Source organism: Neopelma chrysocephalum, unplaced genomic scaffold (genome assembly GCF_003984885.1).
Source record: "Neopelma chrysocephalum unplaced genomic scaffold, ASM398488v2 Primary Assembly neopelma1_25, whole genome shotgun sequence".
NCBI lineage: Eukaryota > Metazoa > Chordata > Aves > Passeriformes > Pipridae > Neopelma > Neopelma chrysocephalum.
The window spans coordinates 10,868,620-10,876,399 of NW_020897694.1; positions in this window are offsets into that span (position 1 = coordinate 10,868,620).

Below are 7,780 nucleotides of genomic sequence, written 5' to 3' on the forward strand. Positions count from 1 at the left end.
TGGCAGAAAGCAGGCTTTAAGTGAATTGCTGGCAAAAAAGCCAGTTTGATCTTAAAGTGAGCAGAGATAGACCTAAAGAGCATGAAAGAACACATTGCACATAAAAATAGAATTTTTTAAAGATAGCTAAAAAAATAATTTCTACTTGTACTTTGCAGTTCCATCTTTATTTTAGCTTCGCCATTCTTTCTTCAGTGCACATTTTGAAAGTGTTTTTTCATATTAGGGGAAGCTGAGGATATCTTCCCTGACATTTTGAAAAGGCTAACTTCTGGAATGAGAGGGTTGTAACATCTAAAGAGACTCTATTTGGATGTTCGTGAAGCTGTTGTTGGAAAGGATGCACATTTAATTGGTACATGACTGGTTACTGCTGCCAGGAGAGATAGTCAAAGCTTGTTTCTTGGGAAGGGACCGGCTAGCAATTTATGCCAATCTGGCAACAAGGGATTTGAATCTGCTGATCAAGCACGGAAACCTCAAAGCATACTTGTGCTCTGAGTGAGTTCTACATCATTATAATAAATATGTTTTTGTGCAGAAACATCAACTACTATGTCATGCCAGTTGATAATCCAATTAAAACTAAAAATGACATTAGATCTTGCAACCATTTATTGTGCAGCTGGTGTGCAAAGATGTGGTTTGTGAAGACCCTTGGAAGGAATAACTTGCAGTGATCAGAGCCTGTGGTCATGCCCACTGCTGGATTGCATGCAAATCTCTGTTTGTTACCTGGTGATGTTTTGCTTTGGGTAATGTTCTGGCATGTGCCAATATGATAGCTAAAATGAGGAGTCAGGGACAGCACCCCATCTTATTTTATATTTTTCTACTTGCTGTTGGACCCTGGGGCATTCAGAAATTTTGCATGTATTTTTTACAAGTAAACTTCTTGTGTGGGTGTTTATCACTGAGGTGATGGGAAAACGGATGAGGGCTTCGGGCAGTACAACTGGAGGAGCATTACAGGAAGCTTCTGATGGGTATAATAGGCTGTAGAGTGAAGAAGCAGACAAAGAGTTTGTTCATAACTTGGAACCTCAACATTTTACATCCTTCCTGTCTGCTCCTCTACAGTTGCTCATGCCACCCTTAAATGAAGAGGTCTTTCCATGCAAGATGAGTGAATGTTAGCCTCTTCTCCTAAGTAACAAGAAGAAAGAGGAAATGGCCTCAAGTTGCCCCAGGGAAGGTTTAGATTGGTTATTAGGAAAAATTTCTTCACTAAACGGGTTGACAAGCATTGGAACAGGCTGTCCAGGGAAGTGGTTGAGTCATCATCCTGGGAAGTACTTAAAAGTTGTGTAGCTGAGTCATTCAGGGACACGGTTTAGTGGTGGACTTTGCGATGCTGGGTTAATGGTTGGGCTTAATGGTCTGAAAGGTCTTTTCCAACCTAAGTTAGTCTATGATTCTATGGTTACGTTTCCTTCTCAGTACTCTAGAGGGACACTACCTGAGCAGGCAACTACCCAGACCTTGCACAAGAATTTTAGAATTTTTTCAGGGAATTGTGTTTGGCAGGATTCTCTAAATTGTTTCTGAAATATTCAATCAACTTCAACCAAATGAGAAGAGCTAATGGAAAAGCCCGTTATAGAAACGTATATGCATTGGAAAGGGAGGATGTGTGAGAGATTCTGGGATGATGACGCACATTAAGTGGTTGCTTCGAAGGCCAAAGAACCTCGCGGGGGCAAGGGCTAAAGCAGCAAATAAAAGAGCTTCCTTTCTGTTGGATTTTGAAGTGTCCAGTAACAGCCACAGATGCCACAAAATCCGGGCCTGAATTGTTGCTTGAGTGTTTTTGACCAGGTGAAAACAAGTGATGAGCTGTGAAACCCTGTGAGAACTGGTGTTTCATTTCAGGAGTCCAAATAAGTTACCACTTCCTGCTCCTCCCTCTCTTCCTCCTGCACCCCACCAATTTACAGCACTTGAGAGGAGTGTTCCTGTTTGTTTTTTGTATTTTCTTTTTAAAATATCTTTCCACTCTGCTCAGAAGAGTTGGACTAGGCAAGGCCCTGTGCCCTCCTTTTATCGCCAATGGCTGAGCTGTGCTAGGGAAGTTCTTTGCCTCTTCCTTCCTCAGCCCATAACAACAGATCTCTCAATTTAACACCTAAATGAGCCCCAAAGCCAAAGTTGATTCACTCAGTGGATAACACCAGGAGCCCTTTGAGGTGGGAAGTTTTTTCTGCTGTGACTCTCCTGCTGGGAGGCTTCTGAATTGAAAATAGCCTGGGATGACAGGGGAGGCCTGGGAAAGGGACTTGCCTTGGAGCCATTCAATTGTTCCTCTACTGGCCCTGTCTCACCCAGCCTCAGTGTCCTTTAACCCTCACACCCTTGTTGGTCTTCAAGGCAAGGCTTTCTGAAGAGGGCTTTCTCAGTAGGGTTTCCATGTCCTGTTCTGCCACAGGTAAATGCTGCTAGTATAAGCACATCTGTCTGGAAGTTTATTTTCAGCAAAAAATAAGTATGGCCCTCTTGCCTACAGATTCTTTGAGCAGCTGGTTGTCCTCATCTCAGTGGTCCTGGTGTGGTAGGTACACAATGCTAAGAGTCTGCTGATGACTGAGAGGAATGCCAGGCAGATGGGGCTAGTATTTACTCCAAAAATAGCATTGAATAATAATATAATGATATTGAATATGCTAGACTCCAACATAACTACTGGGTGATCTGTTACTTAAATAGGACTTCATACCAGATAAATTAAGTTAAAAAAATGATGATGGTGATGGTCTTCGAAAGGAGAGCTAGCACAATCATAGGAGCTGTGCTTGACTTCCAAGTGGGATATCTTCAAAGAACATGTGACACTGACTCAGTAGCTGTGTGGAGTGACTAGGGGAAAACAGCAGCCATGTTCCTGCTGGAGGAAGCTGTGCTTCACAAATGTGTCTAAGTCAGCAAGCATGGGAACATGAGTGATCAATGTGACCTGTTTGGATTTTCAGTTGCTTCAGAATTTTCCTCATTTAGGTTCCTCAGACAATTGGGATATAATGGAAGTCCTCGGTGCCTACCTATTTAAAGGGTTGATCATCCAAACGTGAGTAATACTTGGCTTTTCCATACTAGGGAACCTGACCTTTCCTCAAGGACCTGTGTTGTTCAATGAGTTTGAACAATCAGCAAAAGCAGTTGATAACCTAAATCACTGAGGGCACAGCTATATAGAACAGTGAAATGTCAGGATGTGCCAAGAGCTGTGGAAGGGTTTCAGCATGTTTTGTGACACGCTGATAAACCAGCAGATATTATTAAGGGTTGAAAAATGTGGAATAATGCACAGGGGAGGAGGGAAGAGTGAACTCTGGATGAGGTGTTACCACCATGAGAAAGATCTTGGAATCATTGAAAGTATTTCTTCTAGATCTCAGCTCACAATTAGCTGTGGACAAAAAAACCCACAGTAGAAATAATAGTAGGACTAGCAGAGTTCATAGCAGAGACTAAATAGGAGAAAGGATGAGGGAGGGTAGGTATAGATGAGTGAGGTGATAGGGGTTTGTAAAATTGTGGATGCTGTGGAGAAGGTGAATAGGAAGTGATTAATCAGTATTTCTTGTGACACAATTGTAGGTACCCAATGAAATGATCAGGCAGCAGGTTTAAAACAAACAAGAGGAAGTGCTTCTTCACATAGTACATAATTAAAATTTGAAACTCATTGCCATGGGATGTAGTGAAGGCCAAAAGTATAAATGGATTAAAAAAAGATTATAAAAATTAATAGAAGATATATCCATCCAATTAAATACAGTGGTCCAAATGCGGCCCATAGCTCAGGAGGTCTCTAAATGGCCAGTTGCTGGAAGCTTGGAGCATATACCAGGGAAGGGATTACTCGGTTTGTGGCCAGTCCCTTGTGCTCTTTTCTCCTATGCATCCGCTGCTGGCCACTATCAGTGACTGGACATTGTTGTAGGCGGACCTTTTGATCTGACCTTACAAGAGTTGTCTTCAGTCTTAGTTATGCTGGGAATAGGTACAATCAGAAACAGTTGCCTGACATCCGTCCATGAAGAGGTTTCAAACATCCACGTGTCCCTTTCCAATTCTCTGTCAGTGATCATGGATATTGTGTTGGGAGTCTTACCGGATACCTTTCACTGGAAGGCATCAACTGGGATTATGTTCTCACCATAATAAACTACGATGTAACAAATGCAAAATAGCCGGTAAGATTTTTTAAGCTTTTAGAGCAGAAAAAAATGCGCAGAAATATGTCAGAGGAAGACGGAGCACGGAGAAACAAAATCTCTGTTCATCCCAAGCAGCTCCTCTGTAGCAGCTGTATGGAAGCTGTGCTCAGGGCAAGGATAAGACAATGTGTTAGAAATCCCATGCCTCCTCCCACACCCATAACTAAAGCACTGCTTTTTTTTTATTTTCTTGGCTGGTAAGGTGTCTTAGTTTTGATTTGGCTCCCCGCCAAGTCCCCAGGACCCAGTGAAAAGCCTCCTTCGCCCTGCCCCTTCTCCAGCAAAGAGCGAGAGGAAAAAAACTATGAAAAACCTGAAATAGCAGAACTATAGCAAAATATATATATTTACATATATCACAGTTATATACAGTTACTATACTATGTACATATAAAAAGAGAACCCCAAACACCCCTCAAAGGGAAAAGTAAAAAGGGACAAAACCAAAAAAACCCCCAAAACAGGAATACACAATCAATAAAGAAGTAGCAAAAGAAAATCTTAATACTCCCCCTTGAGAAAGCAGAATCGTGCCAAATGCCCCTACCACCCTCCGCCTCCTGGATCAGCAGAAACAACAGGCCCTGCAGGGCCTCATCTCCCAGATGAGCGAGACCAGCCACAGAGACCTACTGTTCTCGAGTCCACCGGAAGAGAAGAGGGGAGAACCCCCCCTTTCTTTCTTATTTATACCCTTACTTACATAAAAAATAGGAGGGAATACTGAGACAGAGGCACTTCCTTGGTTTCGAGCTGGTCACCAAGGAAGGCCTAAAAACCAGACCATTACATAAGGGGTTAAGGTTATCCATGTGGGCATGTGAAAGCCTTTCAAAGATATTCAACAGTGGTACTGGACAGTGAGCCTAGCAGTACTGGTCCAGAAGTAATGGTGTGTCAGTGGTAGGAGCTTCTCCAGTGCTGATAGCCAGGGTCAGCCAGAAGAGAAATGTGTGTCAAATATACAGTTTTATTGCTTTTTAAATATTTTAATGATGTATAATGGAATTCCAGTGGAGGACAAAACAGCATTTTCTTGCCAGATCTTTGAACTCTTTCCTTCGGATGTTAACAGAATGACACCAGGCTTGTTAACTCACAGTAACTGATTAAGAAATGCTGACCTAAAGGAGAAGGAAAGGTAAGTTTCATCCTGCCTGGAGCTTAAATCAGCCCATTATGGGACTTCATGTGAAGAGACAGTGAGTAGACATTGCAACTGAGTCTTCAATGCCAGCAGCTATAAATACCATGTGAGAGTGAATTTATGCTGTAGCTCACCAGTTAACATGCAGGAAATCACAGACTTCACTCACGTGTTGAAAATATAATGCTAATAGACTACCGTATGCATTGCAAACGTCGCTTTCTTTCTTTAGATCTGTGTCCAAAGCTGCTTCCTCTGTGAAGCTTTGAAATGTGAAGTCTGATCAACACTGACTCTTCTCAAAACATTCAAAAAGAATTTTTAAGAAAGCTGTCACCTCTGTATGTTCCTCTTCAAAACTGCATGGTTATTTTCTCTAAATTTCCACTATTAAAAGAAAATGGAGATATCTAAACCTCCATAAATGCAAACTGTAAGGTGTTTAAATTAACTTAATGTTTGGTACCTCAACTGACTGAAACCTGGACTTTTTAATGTATTTCAAATTGGATAATAGAGAACTATGCATTTTATAAAGCACTGGTTAGGCTTTATTATCAAGCAGATCCATTCTCTCTTCCTTGTCTTTTCTCACCCACCTTATCGTTGGTAATAGGTTTGGCAATGGTTTAGTGACACCCAAATCATGTGTGCAATGTCCGAAACTGGGCATTCAGAGTTCCTTCCTGTTTATATTGGCATCTGCTATTATTTAGCAGCTTTTCTTTTGCCTGCTTTGATTAGCAGTGTTCTCAAGGTGTGTAGCACTTTCCAAAAATGATGAAAATAATGCTATTTCTGAAAAAACTTGCAACTGACAATTTGTAGTAAGGAATAGTTTTGTATGACCGGTTCTGAAGGCTTCCATGTCTCTCCTCAAAGTTTCCTAGTTTGTCCTGAACCCTGTTTTGACTGCATTAGCCATTTGCAACATTAAGATGTGTTAAGGTCATTATGAGAACTTCAGGAAGCTCTCTGCCACCCACTCCAAAAGCTGTGCAGACACTCTGAAGCTATTACAAATGCAAAGTGAAACATGTAAGCCTACTCCCTCTGAATAAACTTAATTTGGAGGTGATTTGTATCAACTTTTTTTTTTAATTTTTAATTTTTTTCTTTAATTTCTTTTTTTCCCTATTTCTTTTTATTTGTTTTTTCTCCCTCGTGTGCAATGATGTGATGGTACTTACACGGTCAGTTACTGCAACTTTGTGGAGAAGTTATGACTTGTTGCACCTTTGGCTGGGTAAAGAGAACACACAACATAGGTGACCATGACAACTCCTTTATTCACTGTGTTACTGTGCGTCCTCATAATCTGACTGAGGAAGGCCTCATAATTCCATAATTTAAGAGGCAATTACATACCAACATCACAGTTGCCTTTTGCGCATTAGTTAACTGAGTGATGATACAAAGCTGTTTCTGGCAGCCAAGGGGATGAAATCCAGCTGGCATAGGGTCTCAGCCAGCCCTGCACGCTCTGCGTTCCTGGGGCTGCTGTGCTAATTGCTGAATGCGATTCCTACCCACGGCACAAGGGGAGAACATGAACCCTGGCCAAGGAAGGCTTGCCTAGCCCACTGCCAAGCCCATGGCTGCCCCCAACTCTGAAGGCTGCTCTGCTTAGGTGAGTCACTGCTGCATTGCAAGTACTTGTGGGCTACCCACTGAGAGTCCTGAGCCCTCCCTGCATGAAGGGAGCGGTCCTTGTGGGGCTCACAATGGCAATGATTTTCTGGGTTTTTTTTAAGGATTTGGTTTACCCAGTTGGAAAACACTCATCAAAGGCAGGATGTAGAGAGGGTGATCTGTGATTCTGCGTGTTCAGGTTCTTAGAGGCTTTAGTGGTGCAGACATAATAAATTGCACTCAGCAGCTGCAAGAGCAGATTCTAACTTCAGTGACACTGGAAACCATTTGAAAACAGCATCTGTGCTTACTTGGTGTGCTTTCTATCTGTTGAAAAAATGACCCACTTCTCTAGGGGACTGTCATTTTTTTTAGTAGTACTGTTTTAAGAATTCCTAAGTGTGACTTTTTTAAGGTTAAGATATATTAACCGTATTTGAAAATTATCTACTTATTGCTCAGTTGAGAAAGGATTCTGATATACCAATAGGAACATGTTTAATGACTTATTTTGACTTTTTTTTTTTAAAGGCAAGGCAAAAATGTCTCTGATCAGTGAATTTAAATAAAAAAAAATAGTCTCTATTCCTTCATGCTCTTTTAGGTTATAGACAATACTGAAACACCTTTCATCTATACATTTGAACAAGGCATATCTTAGTTACTGGGTTTGTGTGGAGAAATAATTGATTTGGTTTCAAGAAGACACAGTCTGAAAGAAATCCAATAATGTGGAGCATAGAGATAAACAAACTCCTTGACAGATGATGGAAATGGAGGGTGA